General features: G+C 42.7%; 1 pseudogene across 1 annotated transcript in view; it reads right to left on the reverse strand.

Annotated features, from left to right (window-relative positions):
* The window catches only part of LOC143766232 (uncharacterized), a 78,751-nt pseudogene that overhangs the window by 42,417 nt on the left and 14,180 nt on the right, over positions 1 to 22,154 (reverse strand). The window contains exon 6 of the transcript XR_013213547.1: positions 5,200 to 6,111. The product of XR_013213547.1 is annotated as an uncharacterized LOC143766232 (transcript). The remainder of the gene's footprint in view (positions 1 to 5,199; positions 6,112 to 22,154) is intronic.

Genomic DNA, 22,154 nt, shown 5'->3' on the forward strand with positions numbered 1-22,154 from the left:
GCCATTGTGTTGCACGGTGTGGGTGTGGGCAGAAGTGAGGGTCCGACTAGGGCCAGAAGGGACAGCCGACGTTGAGTGGGGGCGCCATGTCGACTTATAGGGTGCCAACCTCCACTGCCAGGAAGGTTTAAAGCCTACTAGGAGTATAAATAGGGACTTTGTCAGGAATACATTCCCCAAAAAAGTTCATGCTGTTATTTGGCTAGCCCCTCACCCCGCTCATACCTTCGTTTTGCGGTGTTGGTAGTTTTTTATTTCTTTCCTAAATACTATATTTTAATTAGAATATAATAAAGGTATTTTTAAAGGTTTTTTGTTTTTGTTTTTTGGTTGACATAGCCAGTTTTGTATGGCCTTGATCTTGTTTACTTTGGGTTTGATCACCTTGCGGCCAATCACGTAACCTAACTACCGAGCTTCAGTGAGCCCTATCGCGCATTTCTTTGGGTTTGCTGTTAACTCGTCGACTCTGACTCTAGCACGGCTTGTACCTGGGACAGGTGGGTCTCCCAGTTGGTACTAAAGATGACTATGTCATCTAAATAGGCCGATGTCTATTTCCGATGCGGTTCTAACACTATGTCCATCAGCCTCTGGAATGTGGCCGGAGCCCAATGTAACCCAAAGGGCAAGATGACATAGTGAAACAGACCCTCTGGTGTGATAAATGCAGTCTTCTCTTTAGCCGATTCTGTCAGGGGACCTAAATGTATCCTTTGCTGAGATTGAGCGTGGTGAAGTACTGGGTCTTCCCCAGTCTTTCAATTAGCTCGTCCACCCAAGGCATTGGATAGAGGTCAAATTTTGACACCTCTTTTAACTTCCTGTAGTCATTACAAATTCGTAACGACCCACCCGGTTTAGGTATTAACACAATGGGGTTAGCCCACTCACGCCTGGACTCTTCAGTGACTCCCAATTGAAGCATTTGCTTCACTTCCTCCATTATTGCTTGCCTCGGGGCTTCTTGCACTCGGTATGGTTTCATCCGTACCCTTACCTGGGGCTTGGTGACCATGTCATGCTGAATCACAGAGGTTCACCCCGGCAGCTCTAAGAATACATCTGTATTCTGCTGCACCAAAGCTCAAGCCTCCCATCGCTGCTGTTTTGTGAGGGCGTCACTTACTTTTACCTCACACCCGGCTGTGTCCTTGGCCAGTGCCAGAGGGACCCCCATTTGTACTACTGGAGTCGCTTCTGTGACCAAACATTCTCGGTCCTTCCAGGCGTTTAGCAGTTTTACATGGTACAGTTGCTCGGGTTTCCTTTTGCCGGGTTGGTGCACTTTATAATTCACTTCCCCCACTTTCTCCCATATCTCATAAGGCCCTTGCCACTTGGTCATGAGTTTACTCTCTGGGATGGGTACTAGTGCCAACACCCAGTATCCTTCTTTAAAAGTGCTGACCGTGGCCCTTTCATTATACGTGCGGCTCTGAGTGGCCTGGGCATCCAACAGATGCTTCTTTACTATGGGCCGCACGACCGCAATCCAAACCTGCATACCTGCCACATAATCGATGACACTGTTGTGTGGAGTGGGCTCCTGTTCCCACTTCTCTTTGGCTACATCCTGCAATCCCCTTTTTTAGCATGGCTTTGAAGATCTTTTTAAACCTCTCCACCAACCTGTCGGTTTGTGGATGGTACATTGACATACGTAGCTGTTTTATTTGGAGCAGCTTACATAGCTCCCTTGCCACCTTAGACATAAAAGGAGTTCCCTGATCCGTAAGGATCTCCTTGGGTAATCCAAAGTGACAGAACATGGCGAACAGTTCATGGGCTATTAGTTTAGCCGAAGTGTGGTGGAGTGGTATCACTTCTGGGTACCGGGTGGCGAAGTCTACAACTACTAATATGTGCTGGTGGCCCCGGGCGGATTTTACTAATGGTCCTACCAGATCCATCGCAATCCACTCAAGAGGTACCTCTATAATGGGCAGAGGCAATAATGGACTCCAGTAGTTTGTGGTGGGTGAGGTTGGCACTCAGGACATTTCGCAGTACCTTTTGACCTCAACGTAGACACCAGGCCAAAAAAACGCTGCAATATGCACTCTAGCGTCTTTTTGGCCCCCAAATTCCCTCCCAACATGTGAGTGTGACCCATGTCGCGCACCGCCCAATGATAGGATTGGGGCACTACCAGTTGTTCTACCACCTCATCCCTGATTTTAGCAACCCTGTACAGGAACTCCTGGTTGATCATCATCCGGGGAAACTCAGAGCTCAATTTTTGTCTTATCTGACCACAGCACCTTCTCCCAGTCACACATAGAATGATCCAGTTCATTGGCAAGCGTGCCTTCTTGAGCAGGGGGACCTTGCGGGCACTGCAGGATTTTAAACCTTTACGGCGTAACTTGTTACCAATGGTTTTCTTGGTGACTGTGGTCCCAGTTGCTTTGAGATCATTAACAAGTTCCCCTCCTTGCCTAGTTTTAGGCTGATCTCTCACCTTCCTCATGATCAAGTGTACCCCACGAGGTGAGATTTTGCATGGTGCCCCAGATCAATGTCGATTCAGTCATTTTGTATTTCTTCCATTTTCTTACTATTGCACCAACAGTTGTCTCTGTCTCACCCAGCCTCTTATGTATAGTTATGTAGCCCATATCAGCTTTGTGCAGGTCTATGATCTTGTTCCTGACATCCTTAGAAAGCTCTATGGTCTTGCCCATGTTGTAGAGGTTAGAGTCTGATTAATTGAGTCTATGGACAGGGGTAAACAGTGGTTTACCCCCACATATGGAGTATCAGCGTACTCAGGACAATTTGGACTACAACTTTTGTGGTCCAATTTCTCCTCTTACCCTTGGAAAAATAAAATTTTGGGGGCTAAAAAATTATTTTTGTGAGAAAAAATGATTTTTTATTTTTACGGCTTTGCGTTATAAATTTTAGTGAAACACTTGGAATGTTCAAAGTTCTCACAACACTTCTAGATAAGTTCCCTGGGGGGTCTAGTTTCCAATATGAAGTCACTTGTGGGAGATTTCTACTGTTTAGGTACATCAGGGGCTCTGCAAACGCAACGGGACGCCCGCAGACCATTCCATCAAAGTCTGCATTCCAACACGGCGCTCCTTCCCTTCCGAGCTCTGCCATGAGTCCAAACTCTGGTTCCCTCACACATATGGGGTATCAGCGTACTCAGGACAAATTGCACAACAACTTTGGCGGTCCATCTTCTCCTGTTACCCTTGGGAAAATAAAAAAATGGGGGAGAAAAGATCATTTTTGTGAAAAAAATATGATTTTTTATTTTTACGGCTCTACACTATAAACTTCTGTGAAGCACTTGGGGGTTCAAAGTGCTCACCATACATCTAGATAAGTTCCTTAGGGGGTCTACTTTCCAAAATGGTGTCACTTGTGGGGGGTTTCCATTGTTTAAGCACATTAGGGGCTCTCCAAATGCGACATGGCGTCCGATCTCAATTCCAGCCAATTTTGCATTGAAAATTCAACTGGCTCTCCATCCCTTCCGCGCTCTGCCATGCGCTCAAACAGTGATTTACTCTGACATATGATGTATCAGCATACTCAGGACAAATTGCACAACAATTTTTGGGGTCCAATTTCTCCTGTTACCCTTGGGAAAATGAAAAATTGGGGGCGAAATGATCATTTTTGTGAAAAAAATATGATTTTTTATTTTTACTGGCTCTACATTATAAACTTCTGTGAAGCACTTGGGGGTTCAAAGTGCTCACCACACATCTAGATAAGTTCCTTAGGGGGTCTACTTTCCAAAATGGTGTCACTTGTGGGGGGTTTCCACTGTTTAGGCACATCAGGCGCTCTCCAAACGCAACATGGCGTCTGATCTCAATTCCAGCCAATTTTGCAATGAAAAAGTTACACGGCGCTCCTTCCCTTCTGAGCTCTGCCATGCGCCCAAACAGTGGTTTACCTGCATATTATAGGAGGTATCAGCATACACAGGACAAATTGTACAACAACTTTTGGGGTCCAATTTCTCCTGTTACCCTTGCTAAAATAAAACAAATTGGATCTGAAGTAAAATTTTTGTGAAAAAAAGTTAAATGTTCATTTTTTTTTAAACATTCCAAAAATTCCTGTGAAGCACCTGAAGGGTTGATAAACTTCTTGAATGTGGTTTTGAGTACCTTGAGGGGTGCAGTTTTTAGAATGGTGTCACTTTTGGGTATTTTCTATTATATAGGCCCCTGAAAGTCACTTCAAATGTGATGTGATCTCTAAAAAAATGGTTTTGTAAAATTTGCTGAAAAAATGAGAAATCGCTGGTCAACTTTAAACCCTTATAACTTCCTAACAAAAAAAATTGGTTCCAAAATTGTGCTGATGTAAAGTAGACATATGGGAAATTTTATTTACTAACTATTTTGTGCGATATAACTCTCTGATTTAAGGGCATAAAAATTAAAAGTTGGAAAATTGCGAAATTTTCAAAATTTTGGCCAAATTTTCGTTTTTTTTTTCACAAAAAAATGCAAGTCATATGATGGAAATTTTACTGATATAATAAAGTACAATATGTCACGAGAAAAATAATCTCAGAATCAGTGGAATCCGTTGAAGCGTTCCATAGTTATTACCTCATAAAAGGACACTGGTCAGAATTGTAAAAATTGGCCAGGTCAGAAAGGTGAAAACAGGCTGGGTCGCGAAGGGGTTAATGGTTGGTAGGGGGATCAAATACTTATTTCTCACTGAACAATGCAAATAAATTTATAAAAAATTTATACAATGTGATTTTCCGGATTTTATTTTTTATATTCTATCTCACAATGTTAAAATTACCCTACCTTTAAAATTATAGACTGTTCATGTCTTTGTCAGCGGGCAAACTTATAAAATCAGCAAGGGATCAAATAATTATTTCCTTCACTGTATCTACTGTAAATTCTACAATAGCTCAGAAACCGGTGAATCCTGGCTGTGCACAATGTGTGCTCTGGCGGTATTGAAAAGTCTGCAGTTACACAGTGACTGCAGACTTTTCATTTTAGACCAGACAGTATAGCCCTCTATACAGTATTATGGGCACCACATAGTCCTCCATACAGTATTATGGGCACCACATAGTCCTCCATACAGTATTATGGGCACCACATAGTCCTCCATACAGTATTATGGGCATTTTGTGAATTTTCTGGTGACTAACAAGAACCAATATCTGTACAAAACATTTTCCATATTCTAAACTTGATTATAGCTTCTTCCTTGTGTGAATTATCTGGTGTTTACCAAGAGATGATTTATTTGTAAAACATTTCCCACATTCTGAACAAGAATATGGCTTCTCCCCTGTGTGACTTCTGTGGTGTATAACAAGATGTGATTTCTGGTTAAAACATTTTCCACATTCTGAACATGAAAAAGGCATTTCCCCTGTGTGAGTTCTCAGGTGTGCAACAAGATGTGAATTCGTGCTAAAACATTTACCACATTCTGAACAAGAATATGGCTTCTCCCCTGTGTGACTTCTGTGGTGTAAAACAAGATGTGATTTCTGGTTAAAACATTTTCCACATTCTGAACATGAGAAAGGCATTTCCCCTGTGTGAGTTCTCAGGTGTGCAACAAGATGTGAATTCTTGTTAAAACATTTTCCACATTCTGAACATAAATATGGCTTCTCCCCTGTGTGAGTTCTCTGGTGTATAACAAGATGTGATTTCTTACTAAAACATCTTCCACATTCTAAACATAAATATGGCTTCTCCCCTGTGTGAGTTCTCTGGTGACTAACTAGAACCGATTTCCACTTAAAACATTTCCCACATTCTAAACATGAAAAAAGCTTCTCCAATCCATGAGTTCTCTGCTGCGTAACAAGATGTGATTTCTCATTAAAACATTTTCCACATTCTGAACATGAATGTGGCTTCTCCCCAGTATGAACTCGCTCATGTTTAACAAGAATTGATTTCTGGTTAAAATTATTTTCACACAATGAATTGGAAGATGGGGCCTGTTTCAAAGGATCAGTTGACAAATCTTTGTTGTGAGGATAGGATGGTATATCTGGAGTAATGGCATTCATTTCAATTTCAAGGTCATCTGGTTTAAAAATTGAAAATGTCAGTTGTTTCTCTGATCTCCTGTTTCTGTCATCTGCAAAGAAGAAAACCAATTATTATTTTTGAATAAAATATCCTTGAAATGTATATTTTTAAACATTCCAACTCAAAATGTCCATGGAAATTAGAAGATATTTAGTAAAACTATACTAATAAAAACGTTTACTCATTCCTGAAAAAAACAAGCCCTCACTCAGGTGTCAAAATAGTCACTACTCCAGTAGATTAATTCACTGATGTTTATAATTTCTAAAATGGAATCACTTCATTGGGGTTTTCGTCTGCTCTAGTTTTCTGCCATTGTGTAACATAAGGGCTTTTGCAAATGGTGCATCACATCTCCTTTGGGATCTGCAGCCATCATTCATTCTGCAGGTGGCGCCGTTGATGGAAGAGACATTGTAACCAGAAGCTTTGGGCGGCACAGGCTCTGTCCAGCCACATAAAATAGAGTGGCCTGGACCAGTAGTACCACCCAGTCTGGCAGCATGGGTGTGTGTGCTATCCAGTTGTAATAATCAGCTCCCTGTTTCAGGTAATTGAAAGCACCACAGACTACGAAAGCTCGAAGCATATTGCCTGAAGCTGCCAGATACAGCCCTGTTCTACTCTGGTTCAGTTCTGTGTAGTTGATCCTATTGTGATTCTGATCTGTTTACTGGCTACTTTTGAGTCTTTTGATTTTGTATTTTCTCTAACCTCCTGCTTCCATCTACCCCTCAATGTAATTTCAAAAGTGATTTCTAACCCCCAAAAAATTGGTTTTGTAAATATAATTGAACATATAAAAACTTGCTAAACCTGTAATCCTTGTATCACCTGAAAAAAAATAAAGTAATGTTTAAAGAATAAAACGGCATGTAGGAAAAAATGCTGCCGACCTAAAGAAGAAATATGGTTAATTATTAACTATTTTTTCTGGCATCACTATCTGATTAAGGAGCAAATCTCAGGGGCCAATATTTTCTGTCAGATGAGTTTCTTGAAAAAAATATTATACATTTAAAAGAGAACCTTTTATAATAGTGCAGAACTGATGTGTCTTAGATGTCTGGAATTTGGCAGAGGAAATGGAGACTTTTTTTTTTTTTAAAGACTACCAGGGAGTTGCAGACTCAAATAAGTGAGGTGGGCAAATCCCACCACAATCACACATACAGTGCCTTGCAAAAGTATTTGGCTCCCTGGAACTTTTCAACCTTTTCCCACATATCCTGCTTCACACATAAAGATACCAAAAGTAAATTTTTGGTGAAGAATCATCAACAAGTGGAACACAATTGTGAAGTTGAACGAAATTTATTGGTTATTTTAAATTTTTGTGGAAAATCAAAAACTGAAAGGTGGGGCGTGCAATATTATTTGGCCCCTTTACTTTCAGTGCAGCAAACTCACTCCAGATGTTCATTGTGGATCTCTGAATGATCCAATGTTGTCCTAAATGCCTAATGATGATAAATATAATCCACCTGTGTGTAATCAAGTCTCCGTATAAATGCACCTGCTCTGTGATAGTCTCAGGGTTCTGTTTGAAGCACAGAGAGCATCATGAAGACCAAGGAACACAACAGGCAGGTCCGTGATACTGTTATGGAGAAGTTTGAAGCCAGATTTGGATACAAAATGATTTCCAAAACTTTAAACATCCCAAGGAGCACTGTGCAAGCGATCATATTGAAATGGAAGGAGTATCATACCACTGTAAATCTACCAAGACCCGGCCGTCCCTCTAAACTTTCACCTCAAACAAGGAGAAGACTGATCAGAGATGCAGCCAAGAGGCCCATGATTACTCTGGATGAACTTCAGAGATCTACAGCTGAGGTGGGACAGTCTGTCCATAGGACAACAATCAGTCGTACACTGCACAAATCTGGCCTTTATGGAAGAATGGCAAGAAGAAAGCCATTTCTCAAAGATATCCATAAAAAAAGGGAATTAGACCTACTGGTAATTCGGTTTCCTGGTAGTCCCTTAGGACAGCACCATGGAGGACGTCCTTCCTTGACCTATAGCGGGACAGGATCATAGAGAGGTTAAAAGGACCCTCCCACCTCCACCCTCCAGTGTTCTTTCAAAGTACCACCGAAGGATGGAAATAAATGGTCTAAACATGCCTTACAAACACGTGTGAAATAACCATTAAACGGCTTCATCTTAATTTCGAGCCATGGTGACCCAAAGGACGAACGATCTGCCGGTAGATTAATCCCGAGCAATCCTAAAAACAGAAACATAAGGGAGGGAACTATGGGTGCTGTCCTGAGGGACTACCAGGAAACCGAATTACCGGTAGGTCAAATTCCCTTTTTCCATTACGTCCCTCAGGACAGCACCATGGAGAATACCTAAGCAACTCTCCCAGGGTGGGTACAGAAGCCCAGGAATCAAAGTCCCAGGCAAAAACCAGACTAAATATATAAAGGATCTGAAAGATCAGAAAAACCATAAATATTCTAAAGAGATCCGCAAAGAAAATCACCTTAGTGAGTGTCTGATATACATCTATAATGGCCAATTTCAGTATGAATGTGGTAAATGAAATAAGCATCAGAAGCAGAGAGTGAGATACACCCACTGTACTCCAATACCAATAATAAACCACAGCAAGTTATTTATTGTGATAGATACTTATAGACATTGCAGTCCCAGAATAGGGTTAGAAAACCTTATTGCCCAGCAAAATATGGTGAAAGTCACAGCCACCACACAATGAGGACTGTACTGACCAATAATAAGCTGCATGTGCTTATAACCCAGGACTATACCATCATCGGTCCTTCTGGGCTCAGGTTAAGCCTTGGTTACAGACCAGCTTACCGTACTACAAGGAGACCTGCAGGACAGAGGCCCTGGACTGCAGGAAGATCAAACCAATAACAGTTAGTACATGGATAATAGCAGAGCATTGGGATGTACACACATTACTCATCCAGGAGATCACATCTATTCCAAATCCTTAGATGTCTAACCCCAAGTACGGGTTATATATTATTGAAACTAAGGAATACACCATCCGGCAGGTAATATCTCCTGCCATTGCTAACGTCGGGCTTCTCATTATAAGCGCTGAAAGAGAAACGTGGATCATCACTCCTGTTTTACTTGATGTTAGACACAGGGAGTCTGGACTCTGAATCGATGAAGGTGGTGGTGGTAGTGCTAGTAAAAATCTTCCGACACTTGAAATTATTCGAAACTGCATTTATACGAGTCATTAGTCCAGACATTATAAGTATGTCAACTTATTTGTCCATATATGCATATTAACCACTTACATATCCCAAGAGGCAATTTTCTCAGGGATCTTTATATTATAGACTCAGACTGCCATTGTGGGAGTAACCATATTCCAGGACTAGAGAAAAAGTAGGTTTCTTCCTCATCACAGTGGGAGATTATCTACTGTGAAGCAGAGAGACTATGGGGTCTTAACAGTAAGAGCCCTGGATACAGTTTAATTTATCTTAGGAGCCGTGACTGCTGTAAGAGCCGCGAGTATGGGATCCTCTGCCACACGACACAGTGCTGCTGCTTCGCCACAACATACAAAAGGCAGTGCTGATGTCCCTGATAAACAAAACGCAACAGACTTATGGGACAATAATCTGTCTGATTGCCGAATGTGGAGTTTGGGAAGGATTAATAATAATAACAACAATAATAAACTTTTATTTATATAGCATCAACATATTCCGCAGCGCTTTACAGTTTGACAGTCTCAAACACAACAGTCATAAGTAACAACCATATAATAATTAAAGCAAAATAAAAACCACCTTGCTCGTGAGAGCTTACAATCTACAATGAGGCAGGGAAGATACAAAGTACAGGTGTGTATCAACAATGTTTTATTTACATAGATGGCACAGCCATCTTCAGGGGGTGGGGGACAGATGGAGATAGTGAATGGGCTACACACACACACACACACACAAACATAAAATGACTGATTAGGGAACGTGGTAGGCTGCTCTGAACAAATGTGTTTTGAAGGTGCCCCTAAAACTATGCAAATTGTAGATGGTCCTAATATCTTAGGGCAAAGCATTCCGAGGCGGAAGGAATCCTTTCTTTTAACTCGTGGGATTTTCCGCTCCCAGGACAGTAGTATGTCCTTTTATAAGATGTACCAAAATGACGTATGTCATCTTTTACAGCTAATTATGCAATAGACTTGCCTTTAGCACTCAAAGTAGAACCTACCTGAGAGATCTGTTCCAAACAGAAGAAATGCAGGTTTTACTAAGCCAATTCAAGCATATCTGTTTGCTTGACTAAGCCCTGTTGTAAAGAATGAAGTAACAGAAGCTGGATCTGGGTCTAAAAACACAAGGACTCCATATCCAGAGTTGAGGCCCAAGACAAAAAAGTGAAGTGGCAGGCCCATGATACAATGTGCGGCCACACAACAAGGCACCAGACAGAAGATCTGACCCAGTGGCTCACAGCAAGAGGCAAAAAAGGCACCAAGCCTGACACACTAATGATACCCTCTGAGGCAAAGGCACCGAAACCCTATGATGCAATATGATGCATATAGGGACTATGAAGCAATATAATGCAATATGATGTCCAAAGGCACTATCAATTAATCTGATTCAATACGATGCAATATGATGCACATAGGAATAATGAAGCAGTATGATGCATGAAGTAACTATGAAGAGCTATGGTGCATATAGGAACAATGAAGCAATATGATGCATATAGGAGCTATGAAGCAATATGCTGTAATATAATGCAGAAGCTTGAAGCAATATGATGCATAAAGGCAATATGAGCACTATGATGCATATAGGAACCATGATGCAATATGATGCAGAAAGGCAATAGGAAGTGTTATGGTTCTCAATGGCAAGAGAACATAGCCCAGCATACATAGGAACTAGCTCTTGGAAGGATGGAAACTTAAACTGACCATGAACTAAACCTGCCGCACAACTAACAGTAGCCGGGTAGCGTAGCCTGCGTTTTATCCCTAGACGCCCAGCGCCGGCCGGCGGACTAACTAATCCTGGCAGAGGAAAATATAGTCCTGGCTCACCTCTAGAGAAATTTCCCCGAAAGGCAGACAGAGGCCCCCACATATATTGGCGGTGATTTAAGATGAAAATGACAAACGTAGTATGAAAATAGGTTTAGCAAAATCGAGGTCCGCTTACTAGATAGCAGGAAGACAGAAAGGGTACTTTCATGGTCAGCTGAAAACCCTATCAATACACCATCCTGAAATTACTTTAAGACTCTAGTATTAACTCATAACATCAGAGTGGCAATTTCAGATCACAAGAGCTTTCCAGACACAGAAACAAAACTGCAGCTGTGAACTGGAACAAAATGCAAAAAACAAACAAGGACAAAAGTCCGACTTAGCTGGAAGTTGTCTGGTAGCAGGAACATGCACAGAAAGGCTTCTGATTACAATGTTGACCGGCATGGAAGTGACAGAGGAGCAAGGTTAAATAGCGACTCCCACATCCTGATGGGAACAGGTGAACAGAGGGGATGATGCACACAAGTTCAATTCCACCAGTGGCCACCGGGGGAGCCCAAAATCCAATTTCACAACAGTACCCCCCCCCCTCAAGGAGGGGGCACCGAACCCTCACCAGAACCACCAGGGCGATCAGGATGAGCCCTATGAAAGGCACGGACCAGATCGGAGGCATGAACATCAGAGGCAGTCACCCAAGAATTATCCTCCTGACCGTATCCCTTCCATTTGACCAGATACTGGAGTTTCCGTCTGGAAACACGGGAGTCCAAGATTTTTTCCACAACGTACTCCAACTCGCCCTCAACCAACACCGGAGCAGGAGGCTCAACGGAAGGCACAACCGGTACCTCATACCTGCGCAACAATGACCGATGAAAAACATTATGAATAGAAAAAGATGCAGGGAGGTCCAAACGGAAGGACACAGGGTTAAGAATCTCCAATATCTTGTACGGGCCGATGAACCGAGGCTTAAACTTAGGAGAAGAAACCCTCATAGGGACAAAACGAGAAGACAACCACACCAAGTCCCCGACACAAAGCCGAGGACCAACCCGACGCCGGCGGTTGGCAAAAAGCTGAGTCTTCTCCTGGGACAACTTCAAATTGTCCACCACCTGCCCCCAAATCTGATGCAACCTCTCCACCACAGCATCCACTCCAGGACAATCCGAAGATTCCACCTGACCGGAGGAAAATCGAGGATGAAACCCCGAATTACAGAAAAAAGGAGACACCAAGGTGGCAGAGCTGGCCCGATTATTGAGGGCAAACTCCGCTAAAGGCAAAAAAGCAACCCAATCATCCTGATCTGCAGACACAAAACACCTCAAATATGTCTCCAAAGTCTGATTCGTCCGCTCGGTCTGGCCATTAGTCTGAGGATGGAAAGCAGACGAGAAAGACAAATCTATGCCCATCCTAGCACAGAATGCCCGCCAAAATCTAGACACGAATTGGGTTCCTCTGTCAGAAACGATATTCTCCGGAATACCATGCAAACGAACCACATTTTGAAAAAAACAGAGGAACCAACTCGGAAGAAGAAGGCAACTTAGGCAGGGGAACCAAATGGACCATCTTAGAGAAACGGTCACACACCACCCAGATGACAGACATCTTCTGAGAAACAGGAAGATCCGAAATAAAATCCATCGAGATGTGCGTCCAAGGCCTCTTCGGGATAGGCAAGGGCAACAACAATCCACTAGCCCGAGAACAACAAGGCTTGGCCCGAGCACAAACGTCACAAGACTGCACAAAGCCTCGTACATCTCGTGACAGGGAAGGCCACCAGAAGGACCTTGCCACCAAATCCCTGGTACCAAAGATTCCAGGATGACCTGCCAACGCAGAAGAATGAACCTCAGAAATGACTTTACTGGTCCAATCATCAGGAACAAACAGTCTACCAGGTGGGCAACGATCAGGTCTATCCGCCTGAAAATCCTGCAAGGCCCGCCGCAGGTCTGGAGAAACGGCAGACAATATCACTCCATCCTTAAGGATACCTGTAGGTTCAGAATTACCAGGGGAGTCAGGCTCAAAACTCCTAGAAAGGGCATCCGCCTTAACATTCTTAGAACCCGATAGGTATGACACCACAAAATTAAACCGAGAGAAAAACAACGACCAGCGCGCCTGTCTAGGATTCAGGCGTCTGGCGGACTCAAGATAAATTAAATTTTTGTGGTCGGTCAATACCACCACCTGATGTCTAGCCCCCTCAAGCCAATGACGCCACTCCTCAAAAGCCCACTTCATGGCCAAAAGCTCCCGATTCCCAATATCATAATTCCGCTCGGCGGGCGAAAATTTACGAGAAAAAAAAGCACAAGGTTTCATCACGGAGCAGTCGGAACTTCTTTGCGACAAAACCGCCCCAGCTCCGATTTCAGAAGCGTCGACCTCAACCTGAAAAGGAAGAGCAACATCAGGCTGACGCAACACAGGGGCGGAAGAAAAGCGGCGCTTAAGCTCCCGAAAGGCCTCCACAGCAGCAGGGGACCAATCAGCAACATCAGCACCCTTCTTAGTCAAATCAGTCAATGGTTTAACAACATCAGAAAAACCAGCAATAAATCGACGATAAAAGTTAGCAAAGCCCAAAAATTTCTGAAGACTCTTAAGAGAAGAGGGTTGCGTCCAATCACAAATAGCCCGAACCTTGACAGGATCCATCTCGATGGAAGAGGGGAAAAAAATGTATCCCAAGAAGGAAATCTTTTGAACCCCAAAAACGCACTTAGAACCCTTCACACACAAGGAATTAGACCGCAAAACCTGAAAAACCCTCCTGACCTGCTGGACATGAGAGTCCCAGTCATCCGAAAAAATCAGAATATCATCCAGATACACGATCATAAATTTATCCAAATAATCACGGAAAATGTCATGCATAAAGGACTGAAAGACTGAAGGGGCATTTGAAAGGCCAAAAGGCATCACCAAATACTCAAAGTGGCCCTCGGGCGTATTAAATGCGGTTTTCCACTCATCCCCCTGCTTAATTCGCACCAAATTATACGCCCCACGGAGATCTATCTTAGAGAACCACTTGGCCCCCTTTATGCGAGCAAACAAATCAGTCAGCAGTGGCAACGGATATTGATATTTAACCGTGATTTTATTCAAAAGCCGATAATCAATACACGGCCTCAAAGAGCCATCTTTCTTAGACACAAAGAAAAAACCGGCTCCTAAGGGAGATGACGAAGGACGAATATGTCCCTTTTCCAAGGACTCCTTTATATATTCTCGCATAGCAGCATGTTCAGGCACAGACAGATTAAATAAACGACCCTTAGGGTATTATCTACCTAGAATCAAATCTATGGCACAATCGCACTCCCGGTGCGGAGGTAATGAACCAAGCTTAGGTTCTTCAAAAACGTCACGATAGTCAGACAAGAATTCAGGAATCTCAGAGGGAATAGATGACGAAATGGAAACCAAAGGTACGTCCCCATGCATCCCCTTACATCCCCAGCTTAACACAGACATAGCGTTCCAGTCGAGGACTGGGTTATGAGATTGCAGCCATGGCAATCCAAGCACCAACACATCATGTAGATTATACAGCACAAGAAAGCGAATAATCTCCTGATGATCCGGATTAATTCGCATAGTTACTTGTGTCCAGTATTGTGGTTTATTACTAGCCAATGGGGTGGAGTCAATCCCCTTCAGAGGTATAGGAGTTTCAAGAGGCTCTAAATCATACCCACAGCGTTTGGCAAAGGACCAATCCATAAGACTCAAAGCGGCGCCAGAGTCGACATAGGCATCCGCGGTAATATATGATAAAGAACAAATCAGGGTCACAGATAGAATAAACTTAGACTGAAAAGTGCCAATTGAAACTGACTTATCAAGCTTCTTAGTACGCTTAGAGCATGCTGATATAACATGAGTTGAATCACCACAATAAAAGCACAACCCATTTTTTCGTCTAAAATTCTGCCGTTCGCTTCTGGACAGAATTCTATCACATTGCATATTCTCTGGCGTCTTCTCAGTAGACACCGCCAAATGGTGCACAGGTTTGGGCTCCCGCAGACGTCTATCGATCTGGATAGCCATTGTCATGGACTCATTCAGACCCGCAGGCACAGGGAACCCCACCATAACATCCTTAACGGCATCAGAGAGACCCTCTCTGAAATTCGCCGCCAGGGCGCACTCATTCCACTGAGTAAGCACAGACCATTTACGGAATTTTTGGCAGTATATTTCAACTTCATCTTGCCCCTGAGATAGGGACATCAAGGCTTTTTCCGCCTGAAGCTCTAAATGAGGTTCCTCATAAAGCAACCCCAAGGCCAGAAAAAACGCATCCACATTGAGCAACGCAGGATCCCCTGGAGCCAATGCAAAAGCCCAATCTTGAGGGTCGCCCCGGAGCAAGGAAATCACAATCCTGACCTGCTGAGCAGGATCTCCAGCAGAGCGAGATTTCAGGGACAAAAACAACTTGCAATTATTTTTGAAATTTTGAAAGCAAGATCTATTCCCCGAGAAAAATTCAGGCAAAGGAATTCTAGGTTCAGATATAGGAACATGAACAACAAAATCTTGTAAATTTTGAACTTTCGTGGTGAGATTATTCAAACCTGCAGCTCAACTCTGAATATCCATTTTAAACAGGTGAACACAGAGCCATTCCAGGATTAGAAGGAGAGAGAGAGAGGAAGGCTGCAATATAGGCAGACTTGCAAGTGATTCAATTGAAAGCACACTCAGAACTGAAGGAGAAAAAAAAAAAAAAAAAATTTTTTCAGCAGACTTCTTTTTTCTCTCCTTTCTCTGCCAATTAATTTAACCCTTTGTGGGCCGGTCAAACTGTTATGGTTCTCAATGGCAAGAGAACATAGCCCAGCATACATAGGAACTAGCTCTTGGAAGGATGGAAACTTAAACTGACCATGAACTAAACCTGCCGCACAACTAACAGTAGCCGGGTAGCGTAGCCTGCGTTTTATCCCTAGACGCCCAGCGCCGGCCGGAGGACTAACTAATCCTGGCAGAGGAAAATATAGTCCTGGCTCACCTCTAGAGAAATTTCCCCGAAAGGCAGACAGAGGCCCCCACATATATTGGCGGTGATTTAAGATGAAAATGACAAACGTAGTATGAAAATAGGTTTAGCAAAATCGAGGTCCGCTTACTAGATAGCAGGAAGACAGAAAGGGTACTTTCATGGTCAGCTGAAAACCCTATCAATACACCATCCTGAAATTACTTTAAGACTCTAGTATTAACTCATAACATCAGAGTGGCAATTTCAGATCACAAGAGCTTTCCAGACACAGAAACAAAACTGCAGCTGTGAACTGGAACAAAATGCAAAAAACAAACAAGGACAAAAGTCCGACTTAGCTGGAAGTTGTCTGGTAGCAGGAACATGCACAGAAAGGCTTCTGATTACAATGTTGACCGGCATGGAAGTGACAGAGGAGCAAGGTTAAATAGCGACTCCCACATCCTGATGGGAACAGGTGAACAGAGGGGATGATGCACACAAGTTCAATTCCACCAGTGGCCACCGGGGGAGCCCAAAATCCAATTTCACAACAAGGAAGCACTCTGATGAATACAGGAACCATGCAGCAATAGGATGCAATATGATACATGAAGTCACTATGAAGCGCTATGATGCATATAGGAACCATGAAGCACTATGATGCATATAGGAACAATGAAGCACTATGATGCATATAGGAACCATGAAGCAATATGATGCAATATGATACATGAAGTCACTATGAAGTGCTATGATGCATATAGGAACCATGAAGCAATATGATGCAATAAGATGCAGAAAGGCAATATGAAGCACTCTGATGCATAAAGGAACCATGAAGCAATATGATGCAATATGATGCATAAAGGCAATATGAAGCACTATGATGCATATAGGAACAATGAAGCACTATGATGCATATAGGAACCATGAAGCAATATGATGCAATATGATACATGAAGTCACTATGAAGCGCTATGATGCATATAGGAACCATGAAGCAATATGATGCAATAAGATGCAGAAAGGCAATATGAAGCACTCTGATGCATAAAGGAACCATGAAGCAATATGATGCAATATGATGCACAAAGGCAATATGCAACAGTATGATGCCATATAATGCCATTGAGGCACTCAATATGATGCATAGAGGCACTATGATGCAGTCTTATGCACAGAGGCACTCAATATGATGCATAGAGGTACTATAATGCAGTATGATGCATGGAGGCACTCAATATGATGCATAGAGGCACTATGATGCAGTATGATGCACGGAGGCACTCAATATGATGCATAGAGGCACTATGATGCAGTATCATGCACAGAGGCACTCAATATGATGCATAGAGGCACTATGATGCAGTCTTATGCACAGAGGCACTCAACATGATGCATAGAGGTACTATGATGCAGTATTATGCATGGAGGCACTCAATATAATGCATAGAGGCGCTATGATGCAGTATTATGCACGGTAGCACTCAATATGATGCATAGAGACACTATTATGCAGTATTATTCACGGAGGCACTCAATATGATGCATAGAGGCACTATGATGCAGTATTATGCACAGAGTCACTCAATATGATGCATAGAAGCAGTAGGACTTACACGTTTAAGCAAAAGAGCCATCTATCAGAGTTCCAGATAAATCTCCACTCTGAACAGTACATCTCATTTGTCAGACTGACTCCACCCGAAGGGGCTAATTAATGAGCAGCAGCTGGAGGGAAGTCTTCATGGAGACAATCTGCTGACTTAACACCTTGTGTTTTCCTCTGGATGGAGTAGTTAAGTTGCAAAGAAAAGTGAAACACTTGCTTATTGAACCAGAAAATGGAAAGCATGCTTCCAAAAAGTCACTCTGAAGCCCAATTATAAGGCACTGTGCAGACAAGACCTGCAACTAACTGAAGTCCAGTCATGAGATGTAGCCTGGACATATGGCCCTACCATAGCCTAGAGGTCCAAGGCCTAGCTGCAAATGTGTTCCAGGTACAGCTTTGGCACAAAGGCATGAGACTAGAGTCAGCCCAGAGGCCCAGGCCATCAATGCAACATTAAACCATGCACTCACCTGTGCTGGCTCCATACCTGCTAGAAGACAGGGGGAGCTGGTAACGCCGAGAGCCTACCGTGGAAGGAAGCGGCATCCCGTCAGGAATGCTGCATTACTGCCTGTGCCCCCTTCCGTGTTCCATTGTGGAACGCACGCCAATCCTATGTGCCGGCGCCCCTTTCTGACGTCACCGGAAGCGCGATAGCCTTCTCCACCACACGACTTTCAGAAGTAGTGGTGTTTTGCCGGTCGGAGTCCGAGCCGAGAACCCCCACCGGGAGGAAGCGGCTCTACCCAGGAGCCCGTCCGCTCGACTGGTCTCTGGGGCTGAGGGACTCCCCACCGGGGAGATTCCACCCTGGGTTACTTGACAGGGGGAAGGATTGGACCTGCCACACGATCCCCCTAAGCCCATTGCACAGGCTGACAGTTGGCTGAGGAACCTCTCAAAGAGGAGTCGGCCACGGTCCGTCTGACCAGGAAAAGGGAAGGTTGAGACTCCCAAACTCTGAGTCCATCTGGTACAGCACTGATAGCTGAGGGACCTCTACCCAGTGAGGTGTCGGCCACGGACCACTTGACAGGGGAAAGAGAATCCACAGGCTATCTTCGCTCTAGGAGCAACCTCTCATACATCTGTCCCTGTAGGGACAGGAAAAACACTGGAGGGTCCTTTTAACCTATGATCCTGTCCCGCTATAGGTCAAGGAAGGATGTCCTCCATGGTGCTGCCCTGAGGGACGTAATGGAAAAGTCTCGTTTAAAGTTTGCAACAAGCCACCTGGGAGACACACCAAACATGTGGAAGAAAGTGCTCTGGTCAGATTAATCCAAAATCAAACTTTTTGGCAACAATGCCAAATGATATGTTTGGCATAAAGGCAACACAGCTCATCACCCTGAAGACACCATACCCACTGTCAAACATGGTGATGGAAGCATCATAGTTTGGGCCTGCTTTTCTCGAGCAGGGACAGGGAAGATGGTTAAAATTGATGGGAAGATGGATGGAGCCAAATAGAGGACCATTCTTGAAGACAACCTGTTGGAGTCTGCAAAAGACCTGAGACTGGGACGGAGATTTGTCTTCCAATAAGACAATGATCCCAAACATAAAGCAAAATCTACAATGGAATGGTTCCACTTGTTGATTCTTCACCAAAAATTTACATTTGGTATGATATGTGGGAAAAGGTTGAAAAGTTTCAGGGAGCCGAATACTTTCGCAAGGCACTGTAGCATACAGGATGAACCTGTAAAAAAAGGAGACATAGGATAAAAGAAAAGAGATGTCCAACACTAAACATAAGTTGCACACATTTATGATGGACCATTGGAGTGTCTGAGTTTTGACTAAAAAAGTATTAGTGCTCCACATTACAGGAGAGATTGTGCAGTAATCCATGAAACCAGGGCTCGAGCCATGCCAACACATCTCCTGCAAATGTGAATAAATGTATATTACAGCCATCAGCCACCAACAGCTTTGTTTTATGTGTAGTTTATCGCAATCCTAAAGTGAAGTTAGTCAGTTTTAAAAGAAACTGAAAAGTCAGGGCAAGGGAAAATCTGTTGTTATTATACAGAGATTCACACTTGGCCTCACTGCACATTTAAAGTTGTCAATCATAAAAGTGAAGTTGGCCAGAAAGACTGGACCTGGTTGTGTAGAGGCCACATGAGCACATTCAGCAGCACAGAAGGGAGAGAAACTATATTCATTTAATTAGATATCAGGATTCTAGAAATGTAACAGCATCATTACCCTTCGCTTTCTCTTAGAGAATAATTCAAAAATTCAAATGTTTTTTATTGAATTTTATAAAGATTAACACAAAGAGAAAAACAACAATAACCAAACAAACACTGAAGAAACACAGCTCTCCGCGCCCAACTTTAAGAAACATTATTATTATTATTATTATTATTATTTATTTATATAGCACCATTAATTCCATGGTGCTGTACATGAGAAAGGGGTTACATACAGGGTTATAGATATCATTTACAGTAAACAGGTTTACTTTATAAATCTTGGCTCTGCAAAACCAGTATAATTGTATGAACAAATATTTGAAGAAAGTAACAGTAGTCAAACCAATTACAGATAGCTTGTGAAAACATGAATAACATTTTTATTTATTTTCAAATAAGTTTTATTTGAGGCATCATATAAACATAGCTCAAAGCAAGCCGATGCGAAATCTCCTCAATTCCCTAGATGTTGAACCAGAGCTATCGATCCATAGACCCCACATCTGGTCAAATTTAGAGATAGCATCTTTTTGGTATATGTTTTTTTCCAAATTTACTAACCAGTTAACTTTATCAATAAATTCTGATATCATAGGCTCCTGATCAGCTATCCATTTTTGGGCTATCAATTTTCTTGCTATATATAATATACGTGCCGCGTAATTTTGCCGTACTCATCAATAGACAGATCTTCAACATATCCCAATATACATAGTAATGGTGTAAGCTCTACATCAACTGAATAAACCCTGTTAATCGTTGCTACAACACTCCTCCAAAAGGACACCAAGTTAGGACAGTTCCACATCATATGAAACATATTATAATATTAGCGATTGGATAAAACTTAACCTTTATTAGGTATAAATATAAAAATACACAACTACAAAACATAAAAAACAGGGGAAAGGGGAAGAACCCTTGTGCTATAGTGAACCCTAACCAACACAGAAATGGGGAAGGAAAGAAAAACAGGAACAATATTACTGACAGTGCTATTTGGTCACTAAATATACCACATTCTAGTGTCAGATACCATACCAGACAAAATCACCATGTAAAATGTCCAGTATAGGCAGTAGGCGTAGTGACCAGTACCTTTACTGTACACAATAATACCCGTAACTGTCAAATGGCCCCAGAGAAATGGTGAGATACTCATAGGTGGTTCATACAGGTATCCCGGGGTATTGTCCCTTTGTACCGTGGAAATACCTATCCCACACAAGTGTCAATAGTCATTGAATAATAATCATTTATGATGATCACTGACTCAATTATCCCGGTATACCATTTTTTTATACCGTGGATTCTCTATCTCACATATGTATCCATAAGCACTCACAATGGCCTCTGGCCCAAAATATATCCAAACCATATAATTGTAACCCTAAAAGTTACTGAGTATGCATATTTTGTAAATTAGCCACTGTCAATAAATTATAGCAGCACTTTTCAAACAAATCTTGACCGAAAAAGTATGACCAAACTTAGAAAAACTAGGATCATGCTGCCCCATGAGACTTCGTCATGAGCGTCCCTTTTGATCATTATGATACGGTCAATATATTTTTTTTTTTACACCTGACTCTGTTACCATCAGGCACCAGTATGTGTGGATTTGTCAAATATATAAAGCCCATCCGAATAGGTAGATCTCACCCGAGGTTGGAGAGAGTCATCTTGTCTTCCCAAGGGGTGAGAAAGCCTCCATTAGACATGGTGTCCCCGACGCGTTTCATCCGATAGGACTCATCAGGGGAGTGTGACAACCTTTAGTGGCCGCTTTACAGGTCTCCCCATATCTGTGGTTTAAAAGCACTGAACACGGAGGTGTGCCCGCGAGGCTCCGCCCCTAGCGGGTGACGCACTTCCAGTGCTTTGCGAGGTACTTCCGGTATTTCGGAGCGCTCGTCCGGACTGTGAAGCGCTGGGTGCCATGGAGGAAATTCAATTACAAAACTCATTAGAGAGATTTCAATACCATTTAAAAGAGAAAAAACATAAATTCTTTATAAGATATCTCCAAGAATTCAAAGAAAACAAAGCGTACTCTTTTTCCACAGCTAGATTTACCCGAAGAACTGAGACAGATATCTCTTCTTCAGAGGCTGGGGTCTCACATTGTGATACTAGATCAAGTGGACAGAGAGGTAGGGGAAGAGGAAAGAGAAGAGGTAACAGCTGGGGGCGAGGCGGCAACAAAAGATCACCTCCAAAAAACAGTTTTTTA

Source organism: Ranitomeya variabilis, chromosome 4 (genome assembly GCF_051348905.1).
Source record: "Ranitomeya variabilis isolate aRanVar5 chromosome 4, aRanVar5.hap1, whole genome shotgun sequence".
Taxonomy (NCBI): Eukaryota; Metazoa; Chordata; class Amphibia; order Anura; family Dendrobatidae; genus Ranitomeya; species Ranitomeya variabilis.